This window comes from Bombina bombina, chromosome 1, assembly GCF_027579735.1.
Source record: "Bombina bombina isolate aBomBom1 chromosome 1, aBomBom1.pri, whole genome shotgun sequence".
Lineage (NCBI taxonomy): Eukaryota > Metazoa > Chordata > Amphibia > Anura > Bombinatoridae > Bombina > Bombina bombina.
This window is the reverse complement of record NC_069499.1, coordinates 1,194,100,284-1,194,115,356: the sequence shown is the minus strand read 5'-3', so window position 1 is coordinate 1,194,115,356 and position 15,073 is coordinate 1,194,100,284. Positions and strand designations below refer to the sequence as shown.

The 15,073-nt window shown below is 42.6% G+C and overlaps 1 protein-coding gene across 3 annotated transcripts in view; it reads right to left on the bottom strand.

Moving 5' to 3' along the window:
- The window catches only part of HDAC5 (histone deacetylase 5), a 421,662-nt gene that overhangs the window by 322,208 nt on the left and 84,381 nt on the right, over nucleotides 1-15,073 (bottom strand). The window lies entirely within an intron of this gene.

Here is a 15,073-nt window from a genome sequence, read left to right as displayed (position 1 = left end):
TCCAGAAGCCTAGCTAGAGACCGCAAAATCGGACTCAACTGAGCCAACAGTCCTCCAGAAGACACCTTCGCCCAACAGGCGGTCCCTCACCAAGGGATAAGGCAAAGAAGAACCCGAAGGGGAACCAAAAGGTCACCACAAAATCCATAAAAGGAAATCCCCAATAGCGAACCCAGCTCACAAAGACCCAAATGGGTCCTGACAAACAAGGGGAGGCTACGCCCAGACCAAGCTGAAACCAGAGGTTTAGGACCAGGCCTCGAAACAGAAAAACCTCTCTCTCAACATCGTGCAAAAGCACCGAAAGACAACTGAAGACGGAATCTTCACATCGACAGAACTAAGAATACTATAGTATTCAGGCAAAAAAAGAACGTGTAACAGACCCAGACCAAAAAAACCCTGAGTCAAGAACACGCAGCCATCATTAGGATGACACGGAATACTTGCTGAGAAGTAAAAAGCATCCACCAAGAGAACAGATTGCAAAAGGAGAACTCCCAGACAGTGGGCACACATCCAGGCAATCGAAGCCGCTAGACCTACACACAGGGCTCCAAAAGGGAAGCACATAGCCTCAACGAGACCCACTGCACCCCACAAGAGAGAGAGAGGTTACACCCAGAACCCGAAGGTGAATGGTAACCCGGGACCCTCAACTTGTAAACCCAGGGGGCTAGCTACAATGCCAACCTAGATCCTGAAGATGACAACACATCTCAGAACCCACTCCCAACCGGGCCAGCCCAAGCATCGGTAGGTCTCGAAAACAGAACAGATGAACCCCAACACCAGCTCAAAAACAAGTGGAAGAATGGCCACAGCCATCCCAACAGAGTACGGGTGCCAACCCGACTCCTTAGAAACAGACGACAAGGGCGTAGACCCAAAGGAATCTAACAAAAGGCCCACCATAGTCTCGACACAGAGCCAGCGAGACTCCAGATGGAACGTAACAACCCAGAGAAAAACACCCCTCTCTGAAATGTTAACTCTCAGTTCCAACCTCCTGAATCCAAGAGAATCCCTAGAAAAAGGACCACACCTCCATAAGAAGGAGAATAAGCCCCCTACCCTAAGAAAAGGGATGGGGTCAAAAGGGCAGAGCACCTGCCCACAAGACACAGGCTACAGGAGAGATCAATCTCCAATGCAGATGGACTTGGAAGGAATCCCCCCCCACACATCCAATGTGCAATAGCTGCAGCAGAGACACTGCAAACCCATTCACCTGCAGAGCAGTGAATCCATAAGGTTATCACAGCAAGCTAACCAAGGGAAACCGACCATAAAGGCGTAAGTCCAGCCCAATGAGCATCAGCACTCAGACCACCTGGCCAAACGTGATCAATTAGTCCAAGTAAAAGGACATAGCCCAAGTTCCCAGGAACTGGGGAACCCTGAACCAGCCCTAGAGCCAAAAAGTCCGGCAACAACTCCACAAAGGAAAACACTGAGCAAAGCCTCAGCAACTGGAAGCACCAGGGAGAAAACAGATCTGAGCCCCCAATTGTTTAAACAAACAGTATCCAAGAACTTAACACCCCGTCTGATATAAAAAAAACCAGACCACAGGGAGATATCAATGCAATATCCAGATCAACCCTGACAACGAAATAACTCGCAAGTCCCGACCCAAGGAAGAGACCACCCCTTGCCAAAATCCAATGCACCAAAGGAGCTAAGGCGTTAAAAGTCGTACAACGACACTAGAGCCCATAGACTCTCAAACAGCCGCAGGACACCAAGCAAGGGGATACCCAAGGCCAAAATCACTCGAGCAAAGGCTGGTCTCCGCATCACCTCCATACAATCAGAGGATCATAGAGAGAAAAGGACGCACAGCATCCCCAGCTCCGAGCAGAACCCATTGAGACCACGCCCAGTGCCCCTAACAGGGAACGACCATATCCCGGAGGGGAACCCAGGTCCCTAAAAGGAGACCTAACTCACATGGAGACAACAGAGGAAGACCAAAAGGTCTCATAAAAAACAGCTAGACAGTACACAATCAATGTGCAATGACTGCAGCTGGTCACATTCTGCAACCCATCCGCTGCAAGGCAGCTGAACTACCTAATAAACTACTAGCTGCTGAGAACTAAGTCCAGAAGGACAATTCTCAGGGTCTCAAAAGGAAAAAGGCCAAACCGCCCAACTCGGCGGCAAGAGGGCGCAAGCCCACCAACCCTCCACTACATGGGAAGGAGCTCTAGGGTCTGACAACCCCAGAAACAAGAGAGAGAGAGAGACGCAGCAGAACTCCACTGACCCAGTCATCCAAATTGAAGGCTATAAGGACTAAAACAATCCTTCCTGCCTCACGGACCCACCGGTCCTCTAGAATGCTTAGATGAACACAGAGGATAACATGAGCACTTGGCACCTCTACCGGACCAGCCAAGCAGAGCGGCGCCACGTGTCCGAATAGCTACCCGACAGAACTGAACCCAAACAGGACCAGCCCTCAGAGGGGAAGAAGGAAATCAGACAGGACATCCTATCGGATGAAAATAAAATATAAGGCAACCCATAGGTTAACGCCCAAAAAGAAACAGGCCTACCGCAGGACCAGCCAAACGGAGCCCTGATCATCCAAAATAAATGGAAAAGATCTCAATACCTGGACAAGCAGGAGATTACATCATCCCCACATGTCTAATGAGGTGTGCGATTCGAAGAGCAAAGTGAGTATTCCCTTATCCAATAAGGATATGGTCGTTCAATAACTGAAAAAACATGTCTGAGTAACATGCTAAGGAACACAATTCTGTAACGAAAGACACAACACTCAGGGACAGTCGCACCCGCAGGAAACTGTACAGTCCAAGGTGGAATACCCAGGACAACAGGAGCAGGGAAGGGAAAGCACCACCCTGTCCTCAAACTCTATTCAATTTAGGAAAAAAGGTTCATCAGGCAATATGACCTCTGGAACCCCTGAATTCGCCAAAAACTTCCTTTAGAAGAAGCGCTAATTCCTAAAACTAAAGTCTGGTTCCTCTGACCCAGAAAGTTCATACTCTGAAGTCTCAGAAAGAACTTCATCCTCAGATAACCGTATCAGTTAAATCCAAAAGTTATTTGATGTACCCTGGGAAGGAGTGCAATATGTAACCTTTCGCTTGCGCTTAGCAGGGCGAGGAAAAGCATTAAGACCGCAGACACCGCCGTCTGAACTGCGCAGTAACGTCTGCAGAAAAAAGGCCCCCTCCAGATGGAGGATCAACAATGCTATGGGAAAACTGCATGTGTATAGAGATAACAATGTAGGGTACGCACCTCACTGAACAACAACTCCTCAGAGGTTTGATATCACATTATCAAGGCATATGGAACATAATTGAGAGGGGAAATTAGGGCCTCCTCCCCATATAAACAGGAATTGCTCTTTAGGAATAGAGGGAGTACCCTCTAAAGAAACCGAATCCTAGAGGGAGTGCCCTCTAAAGAAACCGAATCCTCCATGACTAGTGCAATAACCGGAGAACTAGAGAGATAGAACATCCTCTTTTTTATAATAAAATAACGGCACCTCTATAACCCAATGGCTGGGGCACTCACCACCTCCTATGACCCAGACAGTACAGAGGTGTATGACTCCTCTCTGATAGTCACGAAGGAGGGAATGAATCACATAGTGCACAATGCAGGACCGCCCCTGCTATGAGAGAAAGCGCGCCAAGCTTGTAAGCTGCATGGCTCTCAAAGTGAAAGTGAAACCTGTATATTCCATGATAGCCTAAGAGCCCATAACATCTCACACAAAAAGCAGCACAAAATCAAATAAACATATAAGATTATTATTCCCCCCTGTTCAATAATCCCCCTAAGAAGAAATTAACCCTTGATTCTATAAAGATAAAAGGCACCATACTGTGACCCTGTCTTCTGTGTTAACATTATGTAATAAAAAATGAAACAATGTTACCAGAATCTACGCCGTGGAACAGGAACACGGCCCTTCAAGTGTGACAGATAGTAGCATCGCTCCTGACATGGACTTGAGAGAAAAAGCAGTCTGCGAAACTTGTCAACGCCAATTGCTGTAGGAGCTGTTAATATGAGTCGGGATGGTGTCGCAAAAGAGAACTCTCCCTACATCTCCAGCCTCTTACTTTCACCCAGGCCCTCACTGAGAAACTTATAGGGCTACTTAAAACTCCTGTCCCATTGTGAAGAGTAGTACCCTCCATAAGAGACAAAACAAATTCTGACACTTCTCTGCCAACCTCCTGGGACGAAAGGCAAAGAATGACTGGGGGATGAGCAAAGTGGGAGGAGTATTTAAGCCTTTGGCTGGGGTGTCTTTGCCTTCTCCTGGTGGCCAGGTTCTTATTTCCCAAAAGTAATGAATGCAGCTGTGGACTCTTTCCAAGTAGGAAGAAAACAAATGTTGTTATATACAAAAATATCATATTTATATGGAGGTAACATACTGTATGAAGCCTTAAGTCATAGGAAGGATTATATAGAGCCAATAGGAAATATACCATGAGGTCATATATAAGATATAGAAACATCTAATATAAAGTAACAGGAGATTTTAAAGCAGGCTCAACATATTTATAGCAAACTTAAAGCCTGAAATTTGTAGGGCACGTTTTTAATTCAGGAATCTGTTTTGTATAAAGTTCTATGTAAAACAGTACAAAGAAATAGGAGCCATAGATCGATCCCTGGCTCCCAGGACCTAAGTTATAGAACAGGTTAGGGAGAGAAAAAACAGGTGTTCTAGGGAGGGTTACTAGCAGAAACAGGGTAAGTTATTGGGAGAGATATATAGAGTTAAAGCCCAAGATTACAAAGGGCGATATCAAGATTTATAGTGAGAGGTTAAAACATAATATCTGAGACATTTTATGTAACAATATCAATAGTTATATCAGACTAAGGGAGTTTTTAAGCAGCTGTTTGAGGACTTATACAGAAGGATTTTACAAAACAATAGCAGAGAATGAAACTGAACAATAGTAGACAAAATATAAAGAGGTACAGATTTTTATTTTCCTACTGCAATGTTTTTCTGTGGTAGTGGAGGGTTATGTCTCTGTCCGCTCCCTCCCACACTGCAGGGAGATCACGTCTTGATGCGTCTATGACCTGCAGCTCAGGCATAGTCATTAGCATTCATAGAACAGAGAGGAGCGTGGGAGGGTGAGAAATATGAATGGAAAGGCAGAGAGGGAAAGAATTATGAATGGAGATAGAGGGTGAGGGGAAAAGTGAAAAGAGGAGGGGGTTAGGAAAAAAAAAAAAGATAGGGGAGAAGATAAGAAGATGAATGAAATGGATGGATGAAATAACGACTGAATAGGGAAACTAAACTTAAGTGAAGAGGAAAGAGAAAATGTTAAGAAATAAAATGCAGAGAGGGAATTGTTTGAATGAAGAGGAACTTGGGGAGGAGAAAGCGTATGAATGAATGATACACAGGAGTAGATTGGCTATGCAGGACATGTACTCACAGTACCATGAATGAATGGCTTACAAGATTTAAGAGGTACGTAAGCAAGTCACACAGAGGAGGGATAAGAAGAGGAGAAAGCTGGTCTTACTAGGAAATACGCAGTGAGAGGAGGTGGGAGACAGATTTATGTGCAAAATGTGCTATATGGCTGTGTGTACGTGACATGACTACATATACAAGCAATAGTCATGCACACACCAACACTAACCCATGGTATATACAGAACAGACACACAGACTGGACACAGTACAATTGTTGCATACAAGACATTAAACAATGCAAAAGTTCTTAGTCAAATAAGATATGAAATACAAAAGTCCATTTGATTTTTCTAGATACTAAATTGTTAGCCTTCTTGGCTAAATGAGAAAATGTCATACTGTCACTTCCATATGAGACACAAAGTCAGATTCTTTTCCCATTAAGGGACTCTCTCCTATTTCAACAATTAACCCTGTCAGATAGATAACCAACATTTTGGAGGGGTGGTTAATCTAAATATTTAGAGCTAAGGGCATTGGGGACGGGGGGGGAGGGGTCGGGGGGTTCCCTTTTTTTTCCCCCTTTTCCTTTTTACCTTCTTCAATTTATTGCCTTGGTGTAGTTTTGTTTTCTTTCTTCGTATAGTTCTGTATGTTTGTGGGAATAAGGAAAATGTCCAAATTCCAGCGATTTGTATCAATACCTTTTAATGGTTAATTATTGATTGTATGGTAGAAACTTTTTAGTTTCTCCATTAGCACAAGCTAATACTATGTTATTTGTATATATTGTAATCTGTTTGGATTGTCATAGAACAGGCGCACAATCATGTAATCTGCCTGACTTTATACTCTGCTTGAGACAAATAAAAAAGCTTAATTTATAAAAAAAAAAAAAAAAGAAATACAAAAGTTGAAGAGCTCTTACTTCCCCTGGGCTTAACTAATGACATCATATAATAAATTATAAATTATCACTGATCAAATAGCATATTACATTACTGACTTCACACATGTAAATACCAAAGCACTCCATACCTTCCCCAATACACTGCAATACCCACATTACATGTCATCACTTAACACTGACACTGCATCTAATATTACAATAGCCACATTATACATTACAGGTCATCATAATAATCACATTAAACATTACGTCATCATTTAACACTAACACTGCACCAATACATTACAATACCCACAATATAAATGACATGTTAAAACTTAACACTAACACTGCACAAAAACACTGCAATACCCACATCACCAGGCAGTCACACTGCACCAGAACAATGCAGTACCAACACTCCTTGTCAACTAGCAGTGACACAGCACCAGAAAATGCAGTACCAACACTCCTTATAAACTGGCACTCACACTGCACCAGAAGAATGCAGTACCAACACCTCTTGTCAACTGGCACTCACACTGTGCCAGAACAATGCAATACCAATACTCCTTGTCAACTGGCACTCACACTGTGCCAATACCAACACTCCTTGTCTACTTGTACACTGCACCAGAACAATGCAGTACCAACACTCCTTGTCAACTGGCACTCACACTGCACCAGAACAATGCAGTACCAACACTCCTTGTCATCTGGCACTCACACTGCACCAATACATTACAATATCCACAATATAAATGACATGTTAAAACTTAACACTAACACTGCACAAAACACTGCAATACCCACATCACCAGGCAGTCATACTGCACCAGAACAATGCAGTACCAACACTCTTTATAAACTGGCACTCACACTGCACCAGAAGAATGCAGTACCAACACCTCTTGTCAACTGGCAGTGACACAGTACCAGAACAATGCAGTACCAACACCTCTTGTCAACTGGCAGTGACACAGTACCAGAACAATGCAGTACCAACACTCCTTGTCAACTGGCACTCACACTGCACCAAAATAATGCAATACCAAAACTTCTTGTCAACTAGCAGTGACACAGCACCAGAACAATGCAGTACCAACACTCCTTATAAACTGGCACTCACACTGCACCAGAAGAATGCTGTACCAACGCCTCTTGTCAACTGGCAGTGACACAGTGCCAGAACAATGCAGTACCTCCAACACTCCTTGTCAACTGGCACTCACACTGCACCAAAATAATGCAATACCAACACTTCTTGTCAACTGGCACTCACACTGCACCAGAACAATGCAATACCAATACTCCTTGTCAACTGGCACTCACACTGTGCCAATACCAACACTCCTTGTCAACTTGTACACTGCACCAGAACAATGCAGTACCAACACTCCTTGTCAACTGGCACTCACACTGCACCAGAACAATGCAGTACCAACACTCCTTGTCAACTGGCACTCACACTGCACCAGAACAATGCAGTACCAACACTCCTTGTCAACTGGCACTCACACTGCACCAGAACAATGCAGTACCAACACTCCTTGTCAACTGGCACTCACACTGCACCAGAACAATGCAGTACCATCACTCCTTGTCAACTGGCACTCACGCTGCACCAGAACAATGCAGTACCAACACTCCTTGTCAACTGGCACTCACGCTGCACCAGAACAATGCAGTACCAACACTCCTTGTCAACTGGCACTCACACTGCACCAGAACAATGCAGTACCATCACTCCTTGTCAACTGGCACTCACGCTGCACCAGAACAATGCAGTACCAACACTCCTTGTCAACTGGCACTCACACTGCACCAGAACAATGCAGTACCATCACTCCTTGTCAACTGGCACTTACACTGCACCAGAACAATGCAGTACTAACACTCCTTGTCAACTGGCACTCACACTGCACCAGAACAATGCAGTACCAACACTCCTTGTCAACTGGCACTCACACTGCACCAGAAAAATGCAGTACCATCACTCCTTGTCAACTGGCACTTACACTGCACCAGAACAATGCAGTACTAACACTCCTTGTCAACTGGCACTCACACTGCACCAGAACAATGCAGTGCCATCACTCCTTGTCAACTGGCACTTACACTGCTCCAGAACAATGCAGTACTAACACTCCTTATCAATTGGCACTCACACTGCACCAGAACAATGCAGTACCATCACTCCTTGTCAACTGGCACTTACATTGCACCAGAAGAATGCAGCACTAACACTCCTTGTCAATTGGCACTCATACTGCACCAGAACAATGCAGTGCCAACAATCCTTGTCAACTGGCTCTTACACTGCACCAGAACAATGCAGTACTAACACTCCTTGTCAATTGGCACTCACACTGCACTAGAACAATGCAGTACCAACACTTGTTATCAACTGGCAGTGACACAGCACCAGAACAATGCCGTACCAACACTCCTTGTCAACTTGAACTAACACTGCACCAACATAATGCAATACCAACACTTCTTGTCAACTGGCACTGACACTGTGCGAGAACAATGCAATACCAACATTTCTTGTCAACTGGCACTCACACTGCACCAGAACAATGCAGTACCAACACTTGTTGTCAACTGGCACTCACACTGCACCAGAACAATGCAGTACCAACACTTGTTGTCAACTGGCAGTGACACAGCACCAGAACAATGCCGTACCAACACTTGTTGTCAACTGGCAGTGACACAGCACCAGAACAATGCAGTACCAACACTTGTTGTCAACTGGCAGTGACACAGCACCAGAACAATGCCGTACCAACACTTGTTGTCAACTGGCAGTGACACAGCACCAGAACAATGCAGTACCAACACTTGTTGTCAACTGGCAGTGACACAGCACCAGAACAATGCCGTACCAACACTTGTTGTCAACTGGCAGTGACACAGCACCAGAACAATGCCGTACCAACACTCCTTGTCAACTGGCACTCACACTGCACCAAAATAATACAATGACCATAGAAATAGCAATAGCACCACATATATAGTGTTCCCTTATTACGTTATAAACCAATGTAGAAATAAAGTGCTCTGTATAGAAGTAAAAACATAACCGAGGATAATCCAGGAAAAGTAAATAAAATTAGCACTGTGGGGTTTTATTAGAAATCACCAAAATAAAATGTTTATTAATACACAAAACCAAATAAAAGAGACAATTGTATTTTGTGAATCAGACAGAGCATACAATTAAAAAAAAAAAAGTTTCAAATTTACTTCTGTTAGTAAGTTCTCATGGTATTCTTTGTTGAAGAGCATACTTAGGTAGGCAGTGTGTACGCCTGGTGGTGCACTATATGGAAATAAACAATTCTGTCATCTAGTGCTCTTGCAATGTTAAAAGCATTCTTCTAAAACTGCTGCCATATAGTCCTCTAGAAACGTCCATGCTCCTGAGCCTACCTACCTGTTTTCAACAAAGGATACTAAAAGAACAAAATAAATTTGCTAATAAGAGTAAAATGGAAACTTTTTTAAATGGTATGCTCCATCTAAATCATGGGGAAAAAAACTTGGATTTCCATGTTCCTTTACAATTACAGTAGGGCTGGACAATATGGGGGGGATCCCAATTTTAATCGCACTTTTATTAAAAATGACTATAACACCTTAATTTTTCAATAAAACGTTTATTTAACACTACAGAATCTTATGTTTCTCAATGTCCAATACACTCTTGGAGCATAAAAATGAACACTTATAATTAGAGGAAAAATATAAAAATAAAAAAAACTTGTGCACTGCACCACTGTGTACTACTACTGATGATTGATGACCTATCTTCTGGGAATCTACACTTGACTCAACTAAATGATATATTAAATAAATATAAATAATAAATATAATATTACATTTATCTATCTAGTAAGTAACTCTATATATCATTCATCCTCTATAGTCTATCTAGTATCTACTAGACAGATGATAGAGATAGAGCAGTACGTAGCAGCTATTATTTATATGTTTTGGTAACATTATGTTGAATATATTATATTTTACAATTTACTTCACAATACATCCTACAAGCAACCCTTAATGAACATTGATAAATAAAATATATTGTATTATTGTAATATGTAATCAAACTCAATGTTAAGCATCACAGAAGTTAAAAAAAAGAAGAAAAAAAATCAGTAAGGCACTTAAAAGTTTTTTTACAATATTCACTTTATTGCTCACAACTTTGAGCTGTCCCACCGCCACGCCACCGTTTGACCACCGCCACAACACTCCCAGATGACTTCCACACACTCTTCAATCTCTTCCAAAATGCCTGTTTCGCAGGCATTCTCAGGTCTGTCCACGGCCGCACATTGGTCCGCCTCTCATCCTCCCTCTCCGCCTCCGTTTTCATGACGATCTGAAGATTATTTTTTTTAATTGTGTACTCTCGCGGTTTTAGAACCGCAGCGATTAATCACGGTTTAAAACCGCATCCGTGATTAATCGTGCAGCCCTAAATTACAGCTATTAAAATGTAACATTTTGAAGTTTGGAATGATTTTGTCAAATAGATTGGAAATAGAACATAATATAGTCATCTGAAAGAGATTCAACGGTTCATGACTTTGGAGATGCTATTGGCCCATTCATGCCTCCTTTGCCCTTAAGACATTATTTCTTTTTCACCAAGTCTTTTGCAGCAACTTCTATCCTTGAGTACCTGATTCTGTTGGTATGCCATCAATACCGCTAGTTATGCTATCAATACCGCTAGCTATGTCATCAATACCGCTATTTATGCCATCAATACCGCCAGCTATGCCATCAATACCGCTAGTTATGCCATCAATACCGCTATTTATGCCATTAATACTGCTAGCTATGCCATCAATACTGCTAGCTATGTCATCAATACTGCTAGTTATGCCATCAAAACTGCTAGTTATGCCATCAATACCGCTAGCTATGCCATCAATTAGGCTAGTTATGCCATCAATACCGCTAGTTATGCCATCAATACCGCTAGATATACCATCAATACTGCTAGCTATGCCATCAATACTGCTAGCTATGTCATCAATACTACTAGTTATGCCATTAATACCGCTAGCTATGCCATCAATACTGCTAGCTATGCCATCAAAACTGCTAGTTATGCCATCAATACTCCTAGCTATGCCATCAATACTACTAGTTATGCCATCAATACTGCTACTTATGCCATCAATACTACTAGTTATGCCACCAATACTGCTAGCTATGCCATCAATACTACTAGTTATGCCATCAATACTGCTAGCTATGCCATCAATACCGCTATAGCTATGCCATCACTACTGCTAGTTATGCCATCAAAACTGCTAGTAATGCCATCAATACCGCTAGTTATGCCATCAATACCACTAGTTATGCCATTAATACCGATAGTTATGCCTTCAATACCGATAGTTATGCCTTCAATACTGCTAGTTATGCTATCAATACCACTAGTTATGCCATCAATACTGCAAGTTATGCCTCCAATACTGCTAGTTATGCCATCAATACTGCTAGTTATGCCACCAACACTGCTAGCTATGCCATCAATACCACTAGTTTTATCATCAATACCGCTAGCTATGCCATCAATACTACTAGTTATGCCATCAATACCGCTAGCTATGCCATCAATACTGCTAGTTATGCCATTGATACTACTAGTTATGCCATCAATACAGCTAGTTATGCCATCAATACCGCTAGCTATGCCATCAATACTGCTAGTTATGCCATTGATACTGCTAGTTATGCCATCAATACTGCTAGTTATGTCATCAGAAGTAAAAGAAAAAAAAAGTGTATTGCAAAGTTGTTTTACTAAATGTAATTAAACAATTTATATTAATATATTAAGGTGTTTAATGTCCCTTTAAGATCATTTCAACAGAATGGCTGCTACTCACTGTACTATTGTTTTTTTCTCCTGTGCCTGCAGCTTTCTTCAAAGCTGTTATCTTATTTTAACCATTTACAGGGCTGGTTGGAGAAGCTTCACATTTTCATACTGGATGCAGCCATCTTTAAGCTCCTGTATTTTCGCACCCTGTGACAGAAGTTGTGTGTATGTTGCCAAATTTCACTGCTGTGTTGTGCACTTCAGGTTAGCACACACTATCCAGTGTTAGAGGTATATATTTGTGTCGTTTTTATACACAGTTTAAAGCTTACATAACATATATAAAAAAAAAGGCCACATGAATAATACAGAGCAATGCAGTCACTGCAAAAAGCTCCCACTCTGTATTATGCAAACTATCCCAAAGTGCATAATATATCTATCAAAACGCCAGCTAGATCACTGAAACCAGCACCAGTAAAGGGTTAAAATATGAGAATGGCTTTAAAGAGTGCTGCAGGAACAGGAGGAATAATAATAAAATGGTGAAGCGTAACTATGCTAAAACTATTGTAGTTGTGCCCAGAAGTTTGATGTCCCTTTAAATGGTGTTTTGTATGAGTGACAGAATGTCCCTATCAATTTCCTTGTGAGGACTAGAAAAAAATAAAAACCTTCAATTAAATAAGTACTTAATAGTTTTGTTTATCAAGTAGCAGGTGGTGGCCATGGATACACAGCTTTGCACAAGGAAATCATTATAAGAGGTGCAGCTTCTAAGACATTTTGTGTATCACAAAAACTAAGAGAAGTATAACATTTATTTTGAAGGAAAATCTGCTAATGGCAAAAACACAGTTTTCTGTTTGTTTTTTAGGTAGGTAGATACCAGTAGGCCTATCTTAGTATAGTTGCCAACTGTCCCATTTTTCCCGGGACAGTGCCGGAATTTGGGACCCAGTTCTGGACATTTAAAGTGTCCTGGATTGTCCAGGGAATTCTCCTCCGAGTCCTTTAGAACAGGCCCGGACTGAGACTGTCCAACTACCGCCAGCAGTATGCCTATCTTAGCATAGTTGCCAACTGTCCCGTTTTTCCCGGGACAGTGCCGGAATTTGGGACCCAGTTCCGGACATTCAAAATGTCCTGGATTGTCCAGGAAATTCTCCTCCGAGTCCTTTAGAACAGGGCCGGACTGAGACTGTCCAACTACCGCCAGCAGGATTGACGATGAAGCGGGGGCACCTCAATATTCTGCATGTAACAGTGCTGAATACCAGTGAACACCAGTCATTGCGGCGAACATTGCATAGGAATGCAGCCTTCCCCCCTACCACAGCACACGGCTACCCATGCAATACATTTTCAGGTCTCTGTAACCTTGTGTCTGTCAATGGCTTCTCCTGCAGGCACCGCACAGAGACCCTCTGCCTGCATTAAATAACTGGCAGGCTTTCTTTTAATGCGGGCAGAGAGTCTCTGTGCTGTGCCTGCAGGAGGAGCCATTGACAGTCATAAGGTTACAGAGACCTGAGAATGTATTGCCTTTGCACGAAGACTCAGATACAAAAGCCACCGATAATAATTCAGCGACTTCATTTACTTCTACGTGCACTCTCATAAGAACCGCAGCCTTTACCGATCCGAAGTTAAGAACAAAGTTATCCTCCGCCTGCTCTCACTGAGCTGCACTAGCAACTCTGTGAGACCCCTGACTGATTGTGCTAGATGCCGAGCTGCGGGAGGAGGGTGGTGTGTTGTTACCTTGGTGACAGCTTATAGGTACTGTCTGGTCTAAAACGATAGTATACGGATGGGAGAGCTTGATTTTGTGCAGGTATGTGGAAAACTAAGTGACTGCATGGCTATTATTGTGATCTGAGTGGATGTTGCATGATATTAAAGATGTATCTGCAAGAATGTGACAAAGGGTCGTCAGCAGTCAAAACCAGAGATCCCATCAAAAATGTGGCTTACTCATAAACTACATTAAAAGGAGAGCTGATGTTTGACAGAGCCAACGCACATGAGCAGATTGTAGGCTTCCCTCAGACTGTGCAGAGTGGGTGAAAATCAAGGGTGGGGGCAACCACTAGATGGAGCAGGGTAGTTGCACCCCATAAGCTAAACACCAGTGGCCATGCAGGCCTCTTTAAGCCACAGACAAAATTTGTCTGTGGTTTAAAGGGGCCTGCATGGCCACTGGTGTTTAGCTTATAGGGTGCAACTACCCTGCTCCATCCAGTGGTTGCCCCCACCCTTGATTTTTACCCACTCTGCCCAGTCTAAGGGAAGCCTACAATCTGCTCATGTGCTTTGGCTCTTTGCTGACTTGGTTTTGGGAGCTTGCTTTGTGTTGAGGATCAGTCCCTACCTCTGGCACAACTGCCCCCTGCAGGATGAGGAGCTCAGGATCCTGGGGTATCTGTTATGTCTTGGGTGTAGTCCTGTACCTGCAAGGTAAATGCTGGAATTTTTTTTAACTTTGCACATTTATTGACATTTCTGTTACTATACTCTGTGTAGTTAAATGTTGTGTCCTTTAAATGTGAAATGTAATTCTCGATTTTATAATATTGTTATATTCCTAATGTAAAGTATTCATCATATACCAGAACTGCAGTCTGCTAGCCTTTCTTTGTTTCTGATTTGCCTGGCACTGGCATGTGCACAGTGGGTTTTCTCTATATATTTTATTTCACAGTGTATCAGTCATAGACTAGTTAAAATATGAAACTAAAAGGTATAGAAGGAGAATGTACGGAATGGAATTAATGAAAGAAACGGGAGCAAAAGGAAAATGTATGCACCTTATGTGCATACATTTTCCTTTTGCTCCCATTTCTTTTATTAATTCCATTCCGTACATTTTCCTTCTA